The sequence below is a fragment of the Ursus maritimus genome, unplaced genomic scaffold (genome assembly GCF_017311325.1).
Source record: "Ursus maritimus isolate PB19 unplaced genomic scaffold, ASM1731132v1 scaffold_9, whole genome shotgun sequence".
Taxonomy (NCBI): Eukaryota; Metazoa; Chordata; class Mammalia; order Carnivora; family Ursidae; genus Ursus; species Ursus maritimus.
In genome coordinates, this window is record NW_024427107.1 from 5,495,749 (window position 1) to 5,507,434 (window position 11,686).

Genomic DNA, 11,686 nt, shown 5'->3' on the forward strand with positions numbered 1-11,686 from the left:
AACCTCTTTGACCTTAGCCATGTAACTTCTTACTAGACATGTGCTCTCACAGGTAAGGGAAACAAAAAGCAAACATTAACTGTTGGGACTTCATTAAGATAAAAGCTTCTGCACAGCAAGGAAACCATCAACAAGAACTAAAAGACAGCCTATGGAATGGGGAGAAGATATTTGCAAATGACATATCAGATAAAGGGCTAGTATGCAAAATCTATAAAAACTTAGGTATCCTCAACACTCCCAAAAACAAATCATCCAGTTAAGAAATGGGGAAGAAGACATGAGTAGATATTTTTCCAAAGAAGACATACATATGGCTAAGACACATGAAAAGTTGTGCAACATCACCATTATCAGGGAAATACAAAATCAAAACCCGATGAGATACCACCTCACACAGGTTAAGAATAGCTAAAATTACATAACACAGGAAACAACAGAATTGTGACGAGGATGTTTGGAGAAAGGGGGAACCCTCATTACACGTTAGAATCTAAACTGGTGCAGCCCCTCTGGGAAACAGTATGAATGTTGCTCAAAAAGTTAAAAATAGAGATACCCTATGACCCAGCAATTACACCACTAGTATTTACCCAAAGGATACAAAATACGTGATTCAAAGGGGCATATGCAACCCGTTGTTGAGTAGCAGCATTATCAACCATAGCCAAATTATGGAAATATGTCCATAGATTGATGAATGGATAAAAGAAGATGTGTATATATATATATACAATGTAATATTACTCAGCCGTCAGAAGAGAGCGAGAATCTTGCCATTTGCAACAATGTGGATGGAGCTAGAGTGTGCATTATGCTAGGCAAGCCAGGTCAGGAGAAAGCAAACACCATGTTATTTCACTCATATGTGGACTGAAGGAGCAAGAAACAGAGAACATAGGGAAGGGAAAGAAAAAAGAGAGAGGAAACAAGAGCCTAAGAAACTCTTAATTTTAGAGAACAAAACTGAGGGTTGCTGGGAGGAGGTGAATGGGGATGAGACTAAATGGGTGATAGAGGCATTAAGGGAGGGCACTTGTGATGAGCACTGAGTGTTATATGTAAGTGAGGAATCACTAAATTCTCCTCCTGAAACCAATATTACACTGTATGTTAACTATACAGAATTTAAAATAAAAACTTTTTTAATGAAGTTTTTATTTATTTATAATAATTCTACACCCAACATGGTGCTTGAACTCAGGACCCCCAAGATCAACAGTCACATGCTCTTCTGACTGAGCCAGCCAGGTGCTCCCTAGCATTTCACAACTTTTAAAGTTTGTATCTTTGGAAGATGGTTGAAAGCTTTCAAGCTATTGTTAAAAAGAAAACCACAGGCCCAAAATGACATCACTTTAAATTAAGGCCCCACATCAATAAAGCAAGACTTAACACTTAACCTGGCTATAGTTTCAGTCCCCCAGAAATGTAACTCTTTAACCAGTCAACATGGAAATATTCCAGCATGTATAATTACTGATAGACCACTTTCCATTTCCTTTGGCGTAAGAGAGGAACCTTCCTAAAATAATGGATTCTTTGCTAATAATTCCTTTTTTCCATTTCTCCTTTCTACCTTTAAAAAAACCTTTCCTTTCTTCATAGCCACTGGAGCTCCCTCTACTTGTTGGATGGGATGCTGCCTGATTGATAAGTTGATTAATCAAAGCCAGATTTACGGGGCACCTGGTAGGCAGTCGTTGAGCGTCTGCCTTCGGCTCAGGGCGTGATCCCCGGAGTCCCTGGGATCGAGCCCCACATCTGAGCTCCTCCGCTGGGGCCTGCCTTCCCCCACTCCCCTGCTTGTGTTCCCTCTCTCGCTGGCTGTCTCTCTCTCTCTGTCAAATAAATAAATCTTTAAAAATAAAATAAAGCCACATTACATCTTTAAAATTTATTGTATTGAATTTTGTTATTTTACATACTTCATCTGCTATTTCAGATGTAACGGAATTATAAATTGATTGAACAAACTTTTTTTTTTTTTTTTTTTATTTTCAGATTAAACACATTTTGTCAAAAATACTATTGCTTTTAGTTTTTCTAGTTTCTTTTTTCTTCATTTTTTTTTTTTTTTTCTTTGTTAGAGAGAGGAAGAGGTATGAGGAGGGTAGAAGGAAGAGAGAATCTTAAGCAGACTATCATCTTGATGGTGGGGCTCAATCTCACAGCCGAGAATTGTGACCTGAGCCCAAATCAAGAGATTAGACACTTTAACCAACTGAGCCACCCAGGATCCCACTTTTAGTTTTTTTAATTTGTAAATTTAATGAATATCTCAAAATCATTAATTATTCAATTAGAATTATTTCTGGGGAAAGTACGTTATATCTTTCTGTTGTGAATTATTAACTAGCTCCTTGATAAATTTGAAATCTCAGTTTCTTAAATTTCCAAAGTGTAAATTGTTCATAAAAGGATCTAGCTTAGGGGATATACATTTTTCTTCATATCTTTCTATGCCATCATTATAGAAAACCATGAAAACTATATTATGGCTCTTGAGAATCAAAAACAAAGGGATTCTCAGAGGAAGAAAAATTCTTGTAGAGCTTTTACCTGGGTGGTATGGGGAGCTGGGGAGAGGGGGCAGGAACTGTTCTTTCCTGGAAGAAGACAAGAATCTATAGATCTAAATCATGTAATGCTTTAGGAAAAGAAAATTGAGATTCTGGGAGGTTGGGTGCCTGATGTTACAGAATAGACCAGCTGGTGTTAACCTCTTATAATGTTGAGATGTTTGAGATATATATCACAACAGTGCTGGAGGTTATAAGACACAAACATGGAAATGAAAACTTGCATGCCTCCCTCCAGGTGCTTAGTAGAGAACCAAGGGGATGTACTCAAATACACAGAAAACAGTGAGAGATAAAATTGCTAGTAAATGAGAAAACTAAAAAATACTATTGTAAGGAAATGCATACAAGGCACTGACAAGGGGGCATCTGGGTGCTCAGTTGGTTAAGTTACTGCCTTTCAGCTCAGATCATGATCCTAGGGTCCTGGGATCGAGCCCACATTGGGCTCCCTGCTCAGCGGAAGAGTCTGTTTTCCTCTGCGCCCCTCACCCCTGCTTTTGTGCTCTCTCTCATGTTCTCTCTCTCTCTCAAATAAATAAATAAAATCTTAGAAAAAAAAAGGTGCTGGCAAAGACATGAATTCTTCTGAGGATATCAGGAGGGCTTCCCCAAGAAGACTGCATTTAACCTGTAGGAAAAGGCTGAGTAGAAGTTCATCAATGAGGAATTTCATCTCTAACAGAAGAAACATGGCCAAGCCGCAGAGTGATAAAAAGAATGATGTGATTCCGTAAAGCAAAATGTCTATGTGCTGTATAAGGTTGTTAACTCCGCATAATGCATCCCTCTCATTTCTTTTCAACCCATACATCCGAAAAGGTTTCAAAGGTCAAGATGAAAAGCCTGGCTTAATGTAGGAGGTTTCTTAATGGATAAGAAAAGCAAGATCTTACTAATATTATTTAACAAACCCACTTTGCTTTGTCAGATCTGAGACCTTCAGTTTTTAAAACACCCTTAATTTGGAGACCACTAAGAAAACACCCTTCTAGTTAAACTGTTTGATGCACTTTTGATTGTAATAAACATAACCCAATTTCAGAAATATCATGCTTTCTATGTGCTAGCTACTGTTTGTTCTAAGTACCATAGAAGGATTAATGCATTCATGTATAAAACAACCCTGTGAGAGAGGCACTATTTACCACCATCATCAACATCCCCACCTACTTGATGGAAAGACTGAGCTACTGTGGGGTTAATGGCTTTGCCCAGGTCCCACAGCTAATGTAAGAATTGTGACCAAGCTACTAAGTGACCAAGACGGGAAGGTGGGTTTTACAGTGAGCATGTTCTTCTACGCCGCATGCCCCAGGGCCCTGATGGTGCAGCTGATGAGGGGGTATGTGTCCTGGGGAGCACAGAGAGGGAGAGTGTGATGGGACAGACCACCCAAGAGACTACTCTTGTGGAGGGAATTACAGTCTGAGTTAGAGAATTGGGGAAAGTGAATGGGTAAGGTGTTCCAGGGTGTGACTGGCAATACGGAGCCATGTAGTGAGCATTTGCACAGGGATGATTGGTTTGTGCCTAGACACTACTCCTTCTTAAGGCCTACCGTCCCTGCTTGTAAAGTGGTGTCATAGTCAGAGCCTGACTGCTCCTTCACCTCCACTACCTAGGGTGTCAGTAGGTCTCCACCTCTCTGAGCCCAGATTGCTCATCTAGAAAATGCAGACCTGGGCGCTTCGGGTGGCCTCAGTCGTTAAGCCGTCTGCCTTCGGCTCAGGGCGTGATCCTGGCAGTCTGGGATCAGCCCCACATCAGGCTCCTCCTCTGGAAGCCCGCTTCCTTCCTCTCCCACTCCCCCTCTGCCTGTGTTCCCCTCTCTCTGGCTGTCTCTCTCTCTGTCAGATAAATAAATAATAAAATTTTAAAAAAATTCAGACCTACCTTGCAAGGCTCAGTGAAGATGTCCTAAACACTGTGAGTAAACAACATAGTAAAAGCACCTGACAGGGCAACTGCTGGTTGCTTAGCCATTAAGCGCTGCCTCAGCTCAGGTCGTGATCCCGGATCCTGGATCGAGCCCGCATCGGGCTCCTGCTCAGCAGGAAAGCCTGCTTCTCCCTCTCACACTCCCCTTGCTTGTGTTCCTCTTGCTGTCTCTCTGTCAAATAAATACGTAAAATCTTAAAAAAAAAAAAAAGCACCTGACAGGCAGGAAGTCCTCAATAAAGTGTAGCTCATTATTATTTATTGAAAGCTAGAAGCCACTCAGCCCAGGAAAGTGCTACTCCTAATCGTTAATGAAGAGCCCGAGTAACTTCAAAATGTTGGCCAGGTCAATGAGAGCCTGCAGCACATCTTCGATCCAGGTGTGACCTTCAATACTCACATACAAGCTCAGGACCAAAAGGAATTCAATCAGGTTAGTTACAACTTTATGAAAACAGAGTAGATCCAAATGTCAATTTTATTGCCATTACATTTTCCTTAATTAAGTCTTTTATGTTTTGATTTTCTTGGAGATTTGTGTTGCTGACAAATTCTGTGAAATTTAAAAGAAAGAAACTTCAAATCTCTATGACAAAAAAAGAGAAAGAAAAAGAAAGAAAGAAAGAAAAAGAAAGAAAGAAAGAAAGAAAAGAAAGAAAGAAAGAAAGAAAGAAAAAGAAAGAAAAGAAAAATATTAAGTCTATCTACATGGCTCCCAGCAGTTGAATACCTTTATTGTCCCCACTGAATGCTAATAAGTCTCCTCAAATCATATGAGAACATGACTGTGTCTAGCATAGTCTCTGCACATAGTAGATATTTTTTGATTGATATAAAAGGAGTAGAAAGGAGGGAATATCTAAAGAAATTTCTAGAAATAATTTGCAAGGTTGTGTTTTCCATGGGAGTGGCGGTAATGCATATTTTTCTACATTTTCTCTTATTGACTATTTATTCGCATGCATGCATTTAGTATACATGTTAGAGTTCAGTATCAGAACTACAAGACGTGAGCTCCAATGCCTAAACCAGGGCTTAGGGGAATGGATGCTCAAGAGGAGATCACTAGCTAGTGTATGATGATAGCAGCTCATAAGGCCTAAGGGTGTCTAGGGTCACTCTGAGAAGGCCACACCAAGGTGAGGAAGCAGCGTTGGGAGTTGTCAAAGGAAGAAGGATCCAGAGAGAATTTTTGTTTTTCATGCTGTGGTAAAGGGTGTGGGATCAGGGCTGAAGCTAGGAATCCAGTGCCAAAGGCTGATGCCTCCCAGAGCACCGTGTACACACAGACTAAAAACACACATACATAAACACACATGCTTACAAACACACACATGCTTACAACACACGGGCTCACAACACACACATGATCACATACATTCACAATACACACTCACAAACACACCCAACCACAAACACACACGGGCTCACAGCACACATGATCACATACATTCACAATACACACTCACAAACACACCCAACCACAAACACAAACAAGCTCAGAAACACAAACACACGCTCACAACACACACACTCACAAACACGTTTCAAACACTTCCACTACGGCCAGGGCAGCTGGCTCTACGAGGTCTGCCAGGACTCCTAGTTTTAACACTGAGGAGTCCAGAGAACCTTTCACTGCCCAGCAAATCTGGAAGGTTGGTCGCCACTATCTCCCTGCTCAAAGCTCGGCCCCTTCCTCCAGCTCTGGATCAGGCGCCCTTCCCGCATACCCTTTCCCCTAGCGCCAGGATTTCTGCTTCAAAGTGACAGAACTAACTGAGGCTTGGAAAACATGGACTTCTTGACCCATTTCCAGAGCATCCATTAGGTGGGTCTGGGGTAGGACTAGAGGAAATTTATGCCAGGCAGCCCCCAAATGGTGCTGAGTCCATCTGTTCTTTGAGCAACACTATCAGTGCAATGCCCCTAGAGCAAACTCGTCCAGAGCCGCGTTCTCCAAGCATCATCAGACCAACCTCTATGCCAGTCACAAGCCCCAGCAAGCCAAGACCCAGCCAGGATTTCAAGAGAGGAGTCACAGGAAGAGGAGATAGGGGAACCTAGTCTCTTCTTTTCAAAATACAATACTTTATGGAACTTGAATGTCAATGATGCATGAATGAATAAGCAAGCGTGGTGTGTGGCCAAACAATGGACTACTATTCAGCCTTAAAAAGGAAGGAAATTCTGTCAGTACTCCAACATGAGTGAACGTGTAGGACCTTATGCTAAAGTGAACAAGCCAGACACAAAAGGACAAACATAGGACTCCACTTATTTCAGGTACCTAAAATTGTCAAATTCAGAGTCAGGAGCGACTGGTAGTTGTCCAGGGATTCAGGAGATGGATGGTATTGATGGTCTTCAACAATGTAAGTGTACTTAATGCCACTGAACTATACCCATAATATGGTTAAAATAGTAAATTTGGGGACACCTGGGTGCTCAGTCGTTAAGATGCCTGCTCGCGCTCAGGGCGTGATCCCACATCAGGCTCCTCCACTGGAAGCCTGTTTCTTCTCTCCCACTCCCCTGTTTGTGTTCCCTCTCTGCTGGCTGTCTTTCTCCTTCTGTCAAAATAAAAAAAACAGTAAATTTTATGTTATATTTATCAGAATTCAAAATAAAAGATTTTTTAAAAATGAAATGCTTTGTTCTAAAAGCCACAACTCTGCCCACACTCAAAGCTTCACAGCTAATCAGTAGTACACTTACATTGACCCGAATTTGCAGGGCAAGCCCCCACCTCCACCTCCTAGTGGACTAACTGTAGTGATCTTCATCTGGGAGAGCTCCCCATGGGATCAGACTGCAGCCAGACCCCAGTGGAGCCCACATCTTTCCCTTGCTTGTCTCCCATCCTGTCTAAGTGGTTTCTGTTGTGGCGGTATCTCCAGACACTGGTTCTGGTTCCGACAGCAGAGTCAGTTGCCAGAAAGTGAATTCCCAGGGAGCTAATGTAACCAGTAGCTTCTAGTGCTGGGTAAAGCCAGTATAATGGGTTCAGCTGTGTCCGCCTGAATTCATAGGTTGAAGCCTATTACCCAGCACCTTGAAATATGACTGTATTTGGAGACAGGGTCTTTAAAGAACTGATTAAGCTGAAAATGAGGCCATTAGGATGGACCTCAAATCAGATCTGACTGGGGTCCATGTGTAAGAGGAAATGTGACACACAAAGAGCCATGGGGAGATGAACAGGCACAAAGCGAGATGCCACGATGAGGATGCCATGAGAAGAGTATTGTCCTGAGAGCCAAGGAGGGAGGCCTGAGAGGAAGAGAAACCAACCCTGCCAACACCCTGATCTTGCACTCTAGCCTCCAGACCTGTGAGAAAATAAATCTGCCTTGTTATAACAGCCCTAGCCATCTAATAAGGGCAGTAACAGAACCATTTCTTAAGGCAGGGCATACTGCTGCTCGGTTTCTCGTGCTGTTCCTGGATCCTTATCCTAGAGGTTACTTCCAGGCTACCTAATGATTCAGTGATCCATCTAAAATCAGCTTCATTAAAATCCTTTCCGCTTAGGGCGCCTGGGTAGCCTCAGTCGAGTTAACTATCTGCCTTCAGCCCAGTCATGATCCCAGGGTCCTGTGATTGGTCCACATCAGGCTCCTTGCTGCGTGGGGAGCCTGCTTCTCCCTCTCCCTTTGCCTGCCACTCCTTTGCTTGTGCCTCTCTCCCTCTCTCTCTCTCTCTCTCTCCCTCTCTCTCTGTCAAATAAATAAGTAATCTTTAATAATAAATAAATAAATAAATAAATAAATAAATAAATTGCTTTCAGCTTAAACTAACCAGAGAAGATGTAGATGTTTGTAATCTAAAAACCTGACTAACACAGACATATGCAAAAGTGATTCCATCATAAGTGACCTAATATTGAGGTGATGAATTTAGATCATACCACAGTGGGCGGAAGTAACTAGCATTAGAGGCCCATAAATTAATTGATGTTGTGCAAAATGTATTTATTCAACAAATGCTATAATGCCTTATGTACCAGGGACTAATGGAATTGGTGAGTATTTCTGTCTTTAAATTCTACTAATTCTCTATTACCATATATAATAGTACCAAGAGCTATAAAATACATGCATTATGGTCAGAGCTAGAATACACTATTAAATCATTTCAAGGATTTGATTATTGAAGTGAAATTCTAAATGTACCTAAATGAGTTCAACCCAAGTTAGCAGTGAGGTGTTGATATTTACCTTGAGGAACTTATTGGGTAGCAAATGCCAGTTTTCCACACATTTGAGGTCACTGATACGAGAAAAGGGCACTTGTACTTCGGACCGGCAGGGGTGCTAAGTAACATTATGAGCAATGGGATTTAAAGAGAGGCCTCTGGGGGCGCCTGCGGCACAGCGGTTGCTTAGCTCGCTCTTCGGCTCAGGCGTGATCCCGGCGTTACGGGACGAGCCCCACATCCAGGCTCCTTCCCATGAGCCTGCTTCTTCCACTCCCCTGTTTGTATTTCCCTCTCTCGCTGGCTGTCTCTATCTCTGTCAAATAAATCGAGAAATAAAATCTTTAAAAATAAAAAAAATAAAAGAGAGGCCTCTGAAGGTTATAACTCTATTAGGATCTGATTTACTTAGGGCTACTTCCCTTGCTTCCAAACTTGTTCATTAACTTACGATTCCACAGAGGTCCAAACGGGGACGAGATCAGCCATGTCCTGGCCAGCTGTCACATCCTGCTTGCCCAGGTTTCAATGAGGATCATACAGAAACTGCTTAGTAAAGTTGAACAAAAATCAAAATGGCTGCACTAATGCTTCAGCAAAGCTCAATTTTAAGCAACCTTTTCCCTCTTTTTCTTGTAAGCTTCCTCTCCTCCTTCTTAGCACTTTGTTTCAGGAAACCCGGACCACCCTGAAAAATACTAAGAGGCTGGCAGCACCTACACGATTCCTGTCAAAACTGGCTAGATCCTGCTTTTCCCTATAAACCCCCCAGCCCCTGCCTCTGGGAGGCTTAGTTTTTGAAGAGCCATAGCCTTGCTGCAGCCTCCTTTGCCTGGCAAAGCAATAAGATATTGAGTTCCTATTTTATCCCAAACTCTGTCTTGTCGTTATATTTTTCTCCCTGAAGCACAGAGATCGATTTTCGACAACAATGTTAAAGGGACCCTCTGTCAAGCACATTAAAAATTGATACCCACTTTCACAGCTCAGCTCACAAGTATATGACATTTATTTTTGTCTAATTATAAAACAGTATTTTTATCAAAATAAATGTGATGGCATTGTCATATCAACTGATAAGTGAGGAGGTCAATAGAAATGCTCATTGTGGTGAGACGCATGTCTGCAACACTGAATGCTCTGAAAGCAGATGTCCTGAGGTTCTGTAATTTCTTCTTGTACTTCTTATTATCCTGACTCCTCAGAGATTCACCTGATGGCAGGTGTCTTTATCCCAGGTCCGTGGTGTGCATTATCATTATCAATCATGTTTTGTTGTCATTTCTTAGAGATGATTTTGGAGGATTATTCTTTTTTTATTTAAATTCAATAGCTAACGTAATGATTATTCTTTTAATAACTCTTTCATATGAAAAAAAAAAAAAAAAAGAAGACTTAGCAAATTACAGCCAGAAGCCATGCCCCACCCACTGCCTATTTCTGTAAATAAACTTTATTGGAAAATATGTAGCACCCAATTGTTTTTCTATGTCTCAGCTGCTATCTTGCTATAACCTCAGAATTGAGTATTTGGACACAGACTAGCGTCGGGCCAATAAAGCCTAAAATAGATACTATACATAATATTTTTTCTGCCCTACACAGAAAAATTCGGCCAACTCTGATCTAAATCATGAGAAAAAGTGAAAAATACCTTACACTAGTATAGGTAAAACATAATATACTATGTTTGCATTTGAGGCAAAGAATATAAAACAATGAATTTTATGCTTATTTCTCATTATTATTCCTCCTTGAACTCTCTATATCTTTCTAAATATAGTACAATAAAAATGTAAAATTCTGTTAACAAGGAAAAGATTTAAATAATTTTAATGCTACACATGAAATGGCATAATGTTATTTGAAGTTAGACTATAAAGTTGAATGTTTTGTAAATCTTAAGGGCCACAACTCAAAACATTTACTAAAGAAGATAGACAATAATCCCATAGTGGAAATAAAATGAAAGCATAAGTAACTATGAGGGTAATTAATAGCACAGATCTAGGAGGCTGGAGAGATTTTCAGAGAAATGGGTTAAATATCAAGAAAAACTGTTGTATTTAAATCTTACATAATGTTAGCTGAAATGAAACTATCTGCATTCGAGGGCACCTGGGTGGCTCAGTCCTGCGCCTGCCTCGGCTCAGGCGTGATCCCAGAGTCCTGGGATCGAGCCACGCGGGCTCCTCCTCTGCTGGGAGCCTGCTTCTTCTCTACTACTCCCCTGCCTGTAGTTCCTCCTCTGGCTGGCTCTCCCTCTCGGTCAAATAAATAAATAAAATCTTTTAAAAAAGAAAGAAAGAAACTACATTTTCTTTACGAATCAATCTACACACAAGGTCATACAGAGCACAAGAAGAAATGAGAGCCCGGTAACTGAAGGCTTTCCAGACACCTGAAAATCGGAGGCTGAATTTTCACAGGAGAGGATAGTAGGTGAGGTTGGTATTGAGGCTCACCAGAGGTGAGGAAGTACTGGTTAACTTATCGCGAAGATGAAACCAGCAACAGTGACCTCTAGAGTCGAGATGAGGGATTCTGCCTTGGGTAGGCGCCACTGGGGGCAAATGGTACCTCCTAGCTAGTATACAATAAACCCAGAGAGAATGTAAAAGATATTTTCCAAATTCTTCAAAGAAAATTGCTCAAGCTCTCAGGAAATCTAGCCAATGAATATAGTACTGATCAGTGGAATCTTGGAACGACTACAGAATTGAGGATGATCTCCAGCTATTGCGATAGGAAGGGATTTACGAAAGAAAGCTACTAAAGAGGACAAGATTCTAGGCTCACCAGGTGGGTGAGTGGCTTTCACAGGCCAGCAGGCAGTGCCACCAGCCGTGATATGTACACCGCTATGGCACGGTCTATGTCGGAAAGGACTTAGGATTCAGTACACACACAGGAGGGTGGGACATTTGGGGAGTTGAACCTCTGCAGGGCAGGGACAGTTCCCTTA